The sequence below is a fragment of the Zonotrichia leucophrys genome, chromosome 1A, assembly GCF_028769735.1.
Source record: "Zonotrichia leucophrys gambelii isolate GWCS_2022_RI chromosome 1A, RI_Zleu_2.0, whole genome shotgun sequence".
NCBI lineage: Eukaryota > Metazoa > Chordata > Aves > Passeriformes > Passerellidae > Zonotrichia > Zonotrichia leucophrys.
Window position 1 is genome coordinate 68423159 of NC_088170.1, and position 12381 is coordinate 68435539.

The 12381-nt window shown below is 41.8% G+C and overlaps 1 long non-coding RNA gene across 1 annotated transcript; it reads left to right on the top strand.

Moving 5' to 3' along the window:
- Positions 1-5388: 5388 nt before the first annotated feature.
- On the top strand, positions 5389-8010 carry LOC135458151 (uncharacterized). Its single transcript, XR_010442867.1, has 2 exons — positions 5389-5596; positions 7154-8010. It is a non-coding gene; the product is annotated as an uncharacterized LOC135458151 (long non-coding RNA).
- Positions 8011-12381: the final 4371 nt, after the last annotated feature.

Sequence of the window (12381 nt, forward strand, 5' to 3'; positions counted from 1 at the left end):
GTGTAAATTTTCCCACATAAGGCCTCCCTGGGAGGTTGCCAGAGTGAGCATCCTTTTGGGAGCAATCAGCTCAATATATTGATCCCATATAACCCTGCACAATGAATAGAGGCACTGCCAATTATCCTGGGCACCCTGGCAGGGAGGAGCTGGCCATCTCTAATCCATCCCAGGGAACCCAAACAGATCATTAAGGAAAGCCAGCCTGCAGTCAATAGATTGGAATTTGCACCTCAGGGTCTCCAGTGTAAAATACCTACAGGGTCTGGCACTTAAAGAAAGGCTTCAAACCCCTACTGTGGAATCACATTTGGATTTCAGGGATTACACTGTGCTCCTCAGAGGGTCTCCTGTCCTCTGGTGACTCCAGGAGAGCAGGTGGTGACTCAGTTTTAATGTAGCAGCTCTGTTAATTGTCCAAATAATCAATTTTGCATGTATTTGGGCCCTCATAAAGGTTCAGCTCACTTTTAAAATCAATATTTGCCAGGGAAGGTGAAAGCAGACAGCAAAATCTTTCTGCTCTGCCTGTCTGACGTGATTTTGGCAATTCCCAGGGGTATATTGCAGTACCACAGAATCTGGTGAGGGCTTTTTTTTTTTGTAAATCTCCAAGTGTTAAAATGATAAGAGAGTTGCTTCTTTCCATTTTCCTTGTGCTCCTTCTCATTATAGGAAAAAGCTGAAAAGTGGGAACCCAGAGCACCTGGCTGCAAATATACAGAAATAAAACCTTGTGTTTCGTTATTTTTAAATCATAATATTTCTTAAGCCCAAATTTTATTTCAGGAAGCTGCCTGAGGTTTTTATGGTCTGAGTCTTGTTGGTGCTATGAGTCATGGAAATTCCCTCTGAGATAGTCTGAAAGGGGTCTGGAACTCAAATGCAAGCTCATGTTATCTTTAACCTGGTTTATGGCCTGTTGCATGGAAAATATACTGCAGTATTAGGTGGTCAAGAAGTAGGCAAATAGGATCATATCTTTCTCATTCTGTGAACAATCACTGCAGCAGTAAAATACTGCAAACCCAGCTTTGTAAAACACATGATGAAGAGCTCTGCCATGTGCCGCCCATTTTCATCCAGGAATGCACACTGACTGCTCATGAACTCTGTTATGACACCTCAAAAGCCTTCACTGAGCAAAGCTGAAATGGATCATAAAAAAAACAAATCCCATTTTTCTCCAGGTCTGTTTAAGTGTATGGCAGCTGTCAGGGCAAGGTGTACATTCACAGAATTGCAGAATCCAGAGTGGTTTGAGTTGGAAGGGATCTTAAAAATCATCTCATTCCAACCCCCTGCCATGAACAATTTCCACTGTCCCAGGCTGCTCCAAGCCCCATCCTGCCTGGCCTTGGACAATTCCAGGGATCCAGGGGCAGCCACAGCTTCTCTGGGCACCCACAGGGAATGATTTCTTCCCAATGTCTTATCTAACTGTGCCTTCTGCCAGTTTAAAGCCATTCCCCCTCATTCCATAATTACATTGCTTTGTCCCAAGTCCTTCTCCAGCTCTCCTGGAGCCCCGTTGGGTACTGGAAACTGCTCAAAGTTCTCCCTGGAGACTTCTCTTCTCCAGGCTGGACAATTCTGGCTCTCCCAGCCTGGCTCCAGCCTTTGGAGCATATCCATGGACTCCTCTGGATCTGCTCCAGCAGCTCCATGTCCTTCTGCTGCTGGGCCCCAGGGCTGGAGGCAGCTCTGCAGATGAGGTCTCACCTGAGTGGGGCAGAGGGGCAGAACTCCCTCCCTCAACCTGATATATCACAGGTTATCAGAGGTCACAGAATATCCTGAGCTGGAAGAGACCCACAAGGATCATGGAGCTCAGCTCCTGGCCTTGCTCAGGACCTCCCTCATTAGTACTAATTAAGACACTCCCAGTACTTAACTGGGTGTCCTGGGTTGACTATATGATGCTTTTATCCCCAGTCGTCTCATTCTGTTTGTGTTGAATAATAAGTTTTGTACCTTTAAGAGTGTCCCAGAGAGTGAAGGGGGGGAGAGAAGAAGCGTGCAGTTTGTTTTCAGACACTGCACTCCTCCTCCAGGTCTGTGTTTTCTGTGGATGAACAGACAGCGGGGCAGAGCTCTTCTTTTGCTTTTTAGTTAGATTTAGCTAGCTGAGGCAAAGAAGTTCCCTGGACTGTTTTTTTGCCCTTTTTCTTTGGACCTCTTGAAACTGCTCTGGACTGAACACCCAGGAGAGCACTGGCAGCTGCAGCTGTGGCCCACCGGGCCAGGCCTGGCCTGCGACAATTCCAGCACTGAGGGACTGACCAGAGACTGAGTGAGCTGAGCTTCAACCCGGGGTTTTCTCAGTTTGTCATCTCTTTTAGAGTGGCAAGGGGTCTCATTGTTTGATATTGTTTTGGTTTTATTGTTTAATAAACAGTTTTTTTCCACCTTTCTCCAAGGAGGTATTTTTTCCTCCTGGACCAGTTGGGGGGAGGGGCCAATTGGATCTGCTTTTCCCACCGGAGCTCTTTGGGGGATTCTTCCCCAAATTTGCTCTAAACCTGGACACTGGGAGTGACTTCAGGGAGCAGATCCTGATGTCCATTAACAGCTCCCTGACATCCTGGCAGTGCCTGGGTTGGTGTTTATGACAGCAGGATATGTACACCATGACAAGTTTAACTACTCTAGATATCTCTGAAATGCCTGCTGGATCTGGATTTGAGAAGGGAAGAGTGTCCCACTCTCCCTGCTCCACTCAAAGGAAGTTTGTTATTCTATTTAATGCAGCATGAACACTGCCTCATTTAGCATGACAACTATAAGTGTGTGTATGTTAGCTCAACCCAATTTTGACTCCAGTGTGAAATTATTCCTTTCCTGGTTGGAAAATGAGTGACACAGACTAGAAAATATCTCATGCTGAAATCCGTATTTTACATACAGCACGCACTCAAGTTGCACAAGATGTTGCTTCCTCGGGCCATTTTTGTCTTCTGAGACTGTTCCAGCAATGCTCAAGTTTCCCCCAATGGGCTGGGAGCAGCTGCATGTTCTCTAGGCATGAAAAACAGCAGGGAGAGCTCTGAAACTCTCCTGCAATGACGCACCTTGAGCTCCAAGGACTGCTGATACTTGAACAGTGCAGACATAAAGCAGCTTCCACCACATGGCCTGGGGACCATGCCCTGTTCCTTGGACAAATCCCAAGCACTGTATGGATGAAGCCTATATAATCCTGGCAATCACTTATCTCCCTGAGGACAAAGACCCCATCTGCAAAATATATGGAATAAATGTACCAGCTTTGCAAAGCTTTAATTCAGCTCATGGCTGCAACTCTTCTAATAATGACATATGACAGCTCTGTGAAAGTGGTTTTAGCTGCCAAGACAAGCAGTGGAAAAGGAAGGCCAGATTATGTTTGAGTCTACAACTTGAATTAGCTCCCCTTGTCTTCCCCTGTGCAGGTGGAATGCATTTTGAGGCAAAGGGGATTTATCTGGAGCACAAGATAGGACTTAAATAACTCCTGTAATGATGTGAGTACAGAAGATTAGGGAAGAACAAAAAGTGCCTGACTGCTAAAAAAAAAAAAAGGGGGGAGAAACAAGAAAATGCTGATAATTCAGTTTGACTTCAACTTCCTTTCCAGAGCAGAGCAAGCCAATATTTACACAATATAGGTTGAACAATAGCATATATGTTCTCATGCTCTTTCCAACAGCTTGGCTCTATCAGCTGGGCAATAGCCTGCAAGACAATGGAAGTCATTCTCCTCTCTGTCCCCAGTGGCATCCCATGTCTGGTTTTGATATCAGCCTTCAAGGAAAACAGTTTGGCCAATGGGAATATTCCCAGGGGCAGCAGAGATCATCAGTGTAATGTGCATGGTCTGCAAGAGCAAGAGCTGGAGTTGTTTAGCCAGAGGAGAAAGACCTAAGGGGAAGCTTTAGCAAGGCTCTTAAGAAGGAGAAAATAAAGTTTTACATGTGCCTGTAGATGGCAGAACAAGAAATGATGGACCTAAATTTCATCAAGAAATTAACTGGCTTTTTGATTCTCCCACCATTAGTTCTGGCACCATGCAGGGGGATCCTCAGTGTGCCTCCCATCCTGGTTCTTTTTAATTGAGCTGCTGGAATACAGAAATTGATGGCTCCTTCCACAGCCACGAATGTGACCATGAGGACATCAAGCATCTCCTCAGTGTGCTGCTACCCTGCCAGTGGAATTGCTCCAGAGCTGACAAAACACATGAATATCAGATAGTCACACATCACCTGGCTGCTTCCCCTCACTGATGGCTCCTCCACTCCACATGTCTTCTTTTCCTCCCTCTGAATGTCCCTTAGGTGAGCCTGGAGTGCCTCATTTCACTCTGCTCTAAATTCCTCCAAAGCTCACCTTGCTGAAAGGATCTGACCTCCAAACAGCATGGCTGCTAACACCTCCAAATTTATTTCCCAGGAGAGTTTTGCTAAAGCTTGGATGGCAATCTGGGATCCTCTAGCCTACCATATACAAAGGAATATTAATTTCCCATTGCTCCCAGGGAAGTAAAAATACAGAAGAATATCAGATGCATCTGGAGTTATATTTACAGTCCATTGAGGGGGAAGGGGCATTAGATCCCAGAGATTTAGCTTTGGGAGGAGTTCTGCCTGTATCAGGGTTTGAGGCAGTCTTTGATGTTAGTGAAATAAAAGAGAGAAATATTTCCCTCAGGGAGTGAGAAAAAGATATCCAAAATCTTCAGCCTGAGGTTTTTTGTATCGCTGCTCCAGCTACTGTCTCCAGGACTCATTACAATAAGCAAATACTCATACATCATTGGTTTAATATGACAACTGTGATGCTTAATAAGGCTGGAAGAAACATCACTGTGACTCTGTTTGAGCCTCCTAAACAATCAGTTATTGCTGAGAAGGTTACACCAATTTTTATAGCTCAGGAGCTGATTTGCAATTTGTATTCATCTTTCATTTTGACTAGGCCAATTGTGTGTTCCATCTGCATTATCAGCTCCATAAAAATTCATTCCTATCCATAAAAATAGAAGATTTCTAATAATGCTTCTCCTGCTTTGTATGGGCGTATTTGGTTCTATTTAGAAGAGAAAGGCTGTTAATCTGGTAACTGGGTTGTCTTCCTGTCCAGTTTCACTGCAGGACCTAATCCATCTACTCTGAACCCATCCAGTCAGATTTAAACTGAATTATTTTTACGATGAGATGGGAGAAATTTGTCTTTGGACAGTGTCAGCATGAGTTCTGAGTAACTGTGAAATTATTGCCTATCAAATATCTCTCTGTACAGAATCACTTGGGCAGATGAGGCTCCTGACAGGTGTGGCCCATGTGGTCTGAAAGGAGGTAAAGAACTGAAACAATTAATGTTTGCAGCTGATGGAGCAATTGGTGCTGATGAGGCTTTCTGAGCTGTTTAACCAAGGTCTGTCTCCAGAGAACTGGAAAATCCCAGTGAAAGCAGCAAAAATGACAATATAGGTAATAAAAATTATAAAGAAGTTGTGGGTAAGAGGAGTAACAAATGAATTTAAGCAATGAAAATACCTCTAGTGTCCAAACCAGCCCCAGGAGCCTCAAGCATCTGTGATCTCCATGACTTTCAGGTGAGTCTGTGCCTAGAAATACTCTGTGAGACCAGAGCCAGTGCTGGGTTGCCAAGGGAAGGACAAAACACAGACCTGTCGTGGGGAGATACAAATGCAAGTCCAGACAAATGGGTATCACTGGGGCATAACCATTTCTCACCATTGATTACCTTGGATATTTGACTGGCATTTGCTGAGCAAAGAGCCAGATAATAAATAATAAACAAACAAACATATATTATATTTATGTAAACAAATAATATTATAGACATAGTTTTTAAAGTAAAAACTAATGCTATTTTTAGATATTAAAATTAATTTTAAATTAGTTTTTAAAATGTTTTAAAATTGTATTTTTAGCTAATTAAATGTTTTATAAATAAAATACTTTATAATGAAGTGTAAGAAACAATAGGTATAATAACAGAAATAAGACGAAAAAAGAACAACAAAAAAAGAAAAATGAAAAAAATCTGTAGTTCTTACTACTATTCAAAACATCAAACTCTATACAAAAAACAAGTACTGCTACTACTACTACTGTTCTTACACAAAACCTTAAGACTATACTGAAATACTTTTAACGCAAACTTTAATACTTTAACATAAACGTTAATACCTTAAATTCTTTACCTTCAAAACTAATATATTCATACAATAAACAGCATACAATATATATGGACCTAACCAATATATTCAACTAATATATTCATATAATAGACAACTTTTTAACTACTAACAACTACTCATATCTCTATCACCAGCTCCTCCCAGGTGTTTGCTGTCTCCTACCCAGCACAGGTGCCCAGGTGTCCTTGGTGCCCAGCTGGAGCAGGAATTGTTTTTTCTCCCTGCTCTGTGCACAGAGCTCACCATCCCATAATATGAAGCCCAGACCCACACACTAAGGCAGCACAGAATGTGAAAAATATAAAAGCTAAAACCCAAGGCATTATTTCCCCCCACTATTCCTTCTTTCTCCTTATTCCTTTTCTCCTTTCCTTGTGCTTCCTTCTGTACCCTGTTAATTATCTGTGCCATGCATGGGGTTTTTTCTTGCCCATGATTCTTGCATGCTGCAGTACTGCTTAGAGGATGTGCAGGTTGTTGAAAAGAAAATAGTTTGCAGCTTTTTCATTTTTGATGCAATGTCCAGCTATGTTGCTGGTCCTGGATGATAGATCTCAACAAACTCACTAAATATCCTTTTTTAAAATATTTTTTTTCAAACCTGGTTGCTATTGTTGATCATTGTAATAAATAAATCCAGAGTCTGCAAGGCTCTTAATAGGGACAGGACCATATTTAGTTAAGAAGGTAGAAGGGTGTAAAGCCAGGCTGGAATGATAAAGAGGCTAAGAAGCACCTGTCTGATCTCAGTGGGTGAAAAAGAAAAAAGAATTTGTCTTTAGGCAAGTGAACTTTCAGAGGAATCCCAGAGAGATCTCTCTGGCCCTGCATTCTTCAATGTCCCTGCAATTCCTGAAATCTCTGAAATCCACTGGGCTGTGTCCATTCTACCTGCAGTACATAAGCAAAAAAACTCTGAAGTTTTGTCTCTGTCTTCCTCCCCAGGGGCCTCAGCTCTGTCAGACACCTGGAGGAACAACCTCAGGAGACCATTCCAGCTTTGCAGAGAGATGCCACAGCAGTTGTGAGGTCACACTTGAGTGTTTGTTGCCCAAAGGCAAGAAATTTAGGCACTGGTGGCTTTTACAGGGCTGGAAACAAAGGTCATCAGTCTAAAGAGAAGAAAGCGAACTGGGAACTGGAGAAGGGATAGCTCTGGATTACTTGTTGAAAGGTCTTGGCAGGCAAGATCTAAATGAACATTTATACACTTTGCTCCTTCCTGTATGAGTCTGGGAAATGAGAATTTATTTCTTACCACTGCAATCAATTTATGTTCTCAATTCTTTGTTAATCATTACAGTTGTGGGTCCAGCCTTGGCTGCTCCTTGATTCTTCATCCCCACCTGCCTCAGTATCCTCCTCCCAATCCATTCCCCAGTGCTCCCCAATAAAAGATGTCCCTTTGTCCCCACCAATATCCCACTCTGGCATGGCTGAACTTCCAAGAAGATGGTTCTCCAGCTGGGGAGGCAAAGTGGGATCTGTGTTGGGGTGGGAACAAAGTTCATCGGGAGCTCTTTCCTACGAAGCTCTGGAGTCCAGAGCCCCTCTTGCCTGCCCTCCCAATGTGCAAACACAGAGGCTGGACAAAGCTTCAAGAGCACCTGTCCAGATTAATAAAAGCACATTCAGAGTCCGTGGCTTGTGCTGAGTTTTAAGCTGCAAGATTCCTCAAACCACAGCTGCTTCAGTCTGAGATACTGTGGCTTTGCATGCCCACATCTCAGTGAAGCCTGAAGCAACCTCTGGCTACACCCTGCACTCCAAGCAAAGGAGGTTCTGGGGACGATTCAGTCCATTCCCTGCTACCTGGACAAATGGGGACACTAAATTCAGGTTTCCTATTAACTTCTGCTGATTACATTGCATTCATCACAAACTGTGGTGAATTTATTAAAGCAGCTTTAAATACTCGAAGCAGCAAATGTAAGCACCTTAGTGAAATGGGACACAGATAAGGCTCTTCATCTGTCAGCTCCCAGGCAAAGATCCTTAATATTCAGGTAAATAATATGAAATAAATTGGAAGTAGAGAAAGAGTTGTTATGGCTGTAAGGCATGTCAGGACATGATTATCCTGTTTCATGCTGTCTGAGGAGTGTGAGATGGAGTAACTGACAACAAGCAAGACTTAATCAATCTGGAAAAGCTGAAAGGAGACAATTTTAAATGGGAAATTTTCCAAACAACCCTCTTTGCCAGTTTAATGAGGGCAATGATCAAATGAATGGATTAGAACAGGATCAGCCAGTACAAAGAGCAGTGCATGGATGCTCTCCAAAGCAGGTTGTGCACATGCCTTACCACAATATACTGTCCTGTATGTATGGGACCCTATGTCCTAGGGAGAGGAAAATTCACGCTTTTGGTCCTTTTTACTTGTCCTTTATATCCTAAGCCAGTATAGATCAACACCTTGGCCTAAACTTTACCAGCTTTCCTAAAGAATTGATGTTTATATCAGAAAGGCACTACCAAAACCACCAAGTTATGGCTGTTTCCCCAGAAGACACAATAGTAGTTGGTGGATTATAAATTGGACCAGTCTGCAAAGGTCTGGAATTTAGCTTCTCTATGGTACAACCAAGAAATTGTGGTTTATAATCTTGTATATTAAATTAGAGATAATATATTAAATTAGGTTTGTCATATATTAAAGTAGGATCACAAAACCTCTTGGAATGGTGCTAGGAGAACTATAGAAGGTATAGTAGTAGTTATTATTATTATTATTATTATTATTATTATTATTATTACTACTACTACTACTACTACTACTGCTGCTGCTACTACTGTAATTACTGTTATTACTTTATTATTATTGTTGTGAATAATGCAGTAACCATGCAGCACATGAAACCACAAACTGTGGATGGTGGGAACAGAATATTTTTCCTGATGTTTCTGGTCCTATTAAACACAAAATGTGACACCAAACCTAGCAACCTCCTCCAAGGTGGAAGACAACACTGACCAAATGGATGCTTCACCCTTGTGAAGCATCATGCCAGAACAAAAATAATGACAACTGCTGAAAAATTCCTTTGGCTGGGAACAATTGAGATGTTGTTTTGTCCAGTTCCCATTTCATGGATATTTCTCTCCTTCACTCCTTCCCATAGTCCTATTCTTAGTTTGAGAAAGTATCTCAAGAAAAACACAAGGGGAGGAGATGGAGGTGTGTCATGGGGAGGGTGGAACATTCAGCGTTTTTTTATCTCAGCCCCAGCTGCATAAAATGACATCAACACATCTGGAACAGCAGAGAGAAAATCAGCATTACCAGGGAGGCTTTGCTGGTTAAGAAATAGGAAGCAGCAGCGCTGGAGAAGATGTATGGAGCAATAAGAGATGATTTATTCACACAGATTTTATTGTTTGAATACGCACACTTGCCCCATCCATCCTCGTTTGCCCTGGTGCGCATGGCGTTCCTCCCCGTCGGAGGATGGCCATGTTGCATTTGTTGGCATTCCCACCAATATATCACAAGGAATAGCTGCTCCTGGGCCTGGATGGAGAAAAGCAATCCCCTCCCCATGCTTTGCCTGGTAATGGGAGCTCTCCATCACACTGCCAGCTCATGGAGCAGGGTGCAAGGCTTGCAGAGCAGGAGCTTGTCGGAAGCGATTTTGCGAACATCACGTAAAACCCCAAATTACTCTGCTCCCAAATTACTCTGTTCTCCTTGTGTGCTCTCATATCGTGGCACTTGCCTTATTCTGAGGAAAAGAAGCAGAGAAAAACCCACAAGATCTGTGATAGTAGTGCTGTTGCCAAGAGTTTGATATGATGTGGACAACTCAGAGTGGCTGGGGATGTGACGCCTCTTTTCCGAGATGGATCTTTCACTGATGAGTCTGCTTTGGTTCTTAGTGAACCAAGGGTTAACTCCAGCTTAATCCTACCCAGGCAAGTGCTGGGGGGGAACAGGACCCAAATATGGCTGATGACCTTAATAGGGAGAGCCTGAGACCATTAATTAATGACTTTTAGGTGAAGGAAGGTAGACTTAGAGCAGATATTAGGAAGAAATTATTCATTGATGTGGGGGGTTGGGTGAAGCTGGTGGCTAGAGTGTCAGGTAGGGGTATAAATTGAAAACCCATTGCAAAACAAAAAAAAATTATATTTATTTTCTTTGGAGTTTTGCATTACTTCAGGCTTGAACTTTTCCTAGGAATGTCAGAATTAAGTCCCACAAAAAGCCTTTGAATGTTATTTGAAGTCCATTACAAGGATTTTGGATTAGGATTTTCATGTTTTTATTACATGATTTTACCTATTTACTACAAATGGGCTCTGCAAGAAGAGGTATTGCAGCCTATGATGGTGTGACTGATGGGTTTATTTTTCCAGTTGTTTTATTGCCTGCCCCTAAAGGTATGTTTACATACATTAAATTTTGAGGGAAGTTCTAAGTTACACAAACATCTCAAAAATTTAATCTATAATCACAAAGACAAGTTATGTAAAGAAAGTGATGTAAAGGACATAACTGGAATTAGGAACATAATGGAACAGCCAATTGACTGTTGGGCAAATTATGCCTTTCCCTGCAATCCAAGTCAAACACTCCTCACAGCTTTGGGGCTTAATTAGTTAATTATTATTTTAAATTATTTAATTACTATTTAACTTTAAGAAGTTACTGAATATGTGTAGAGGTTTCTTTTCACAGCTTTGAAGCTCTTCAGCCCATTCCATTGCTGTGATAGTGGCCACATAACCTGATCCTCTTGGAAAATGCTGGACCTCAGCTGCACAAGGATGCAGAGAGTCTGGGAAATCATCCTGAGGAGTATTCACAAAAACATGATAAAAATTCTGATGGGAACTGCTTCAGTGCTTAAAATACTCAGGAAAAAAAACCCCAAGTTGGAAATCTACTGTAGAATTTTCTAGAAAGGAGAAAGAACTTCCTGGAGGCAAAGGAGACTGCTCTCTCTGGCATATTATTTTCTTCAAGATGTATTCCCTTCTAAGAATTTTTACTGACTCTGCTTTTTATCATTTGTTGGCCAAATCTGCAAGCAGTCTAATTATGTCTTTGGAGATCTGTTTTGCTCTGTCATGGTGATAACTTGGCTACATAATTTTGCCTAGGGTTTGATGAACCCCATTGATATCATATTTAGCTCAAGGCGTTATCTCCATGTGTGCAAAACAATAGAGTTATTTTCCACTTGAGGTTGTGTCTCTGGTTTCAGTAAAGCTGCATTTAGCTGCAGTTCCATTCTCTTTAGGAGGTCCAAAAACTTTCCAAACACTCATTATACTTTCCTTCCAAAGGACCAGACTTCAAGGTGTTTAAAGTGCATACCTTGCAAGGAGATGCCTTCAAGCTGCAGTCAAGAAAAAGTTCTCTGTCCATCCAGTCCAAAAGCCTGAATGAGTTTAATTAAAAAGGTTACTTTGGTTCAGCCTTCTCAGATTGACAAAGAAAAGGATGATTCATCAGCTGTTCATTTTTCCACCCAATTTGTTCCTTGTTATTTTTAACAAGCTTTTGAAAGCAAGCAAAAACATCAAGGGGAGATTAATTTCTGTATAACAAGAAAACATAACAAAACTCTGAGCACAAGAGCTGGAAGTTTACATCTTTTCATACCTAAAAGAATAAACAGAATGAAGAATGACTAAATCATCTCAAAAAGCAGTGGAAGGGAATAGGGTTTTTTTTGTTTCAGAAAAGCAACAGTCTACTTGAAATTGTTACAGCCAAAGCTCTGAAAGGATAAAATCACTTTTCCTCACCTCTGCTCAAGGCTCTGCACTCATAAACCATTCCAGCAGATGCTTGTGCTGTTCTGAACAGGTTTGTCCTTGCAACCCTTCTGCATGACAAGGTGACAGCTCCAGCTGCTGCACAAAATTGCTTAGAAAAATTTGTCACATTTAGAAGCCTTTCTCAAACTCCTTGAAAAAAATCTTCTCCTGGCTTCAGCAATACCTTGATTTAGCTCAATATTCAAGAAGGCCACCTGATTCCCAAAAATTGGTATGATTTTTTCATGGATCTCCATGTTTGGGAAGAAGTATCAGTTCTGGAAATCCTGAGGGAACAACAGCCTGGGGACACATGAGATTTTGCCTGGACTTTCTCCATTACAAAATTAGAGGTATGTAGCCAGTAAAAAGGCTTCTGTAATACATAAGATAATTTCTCT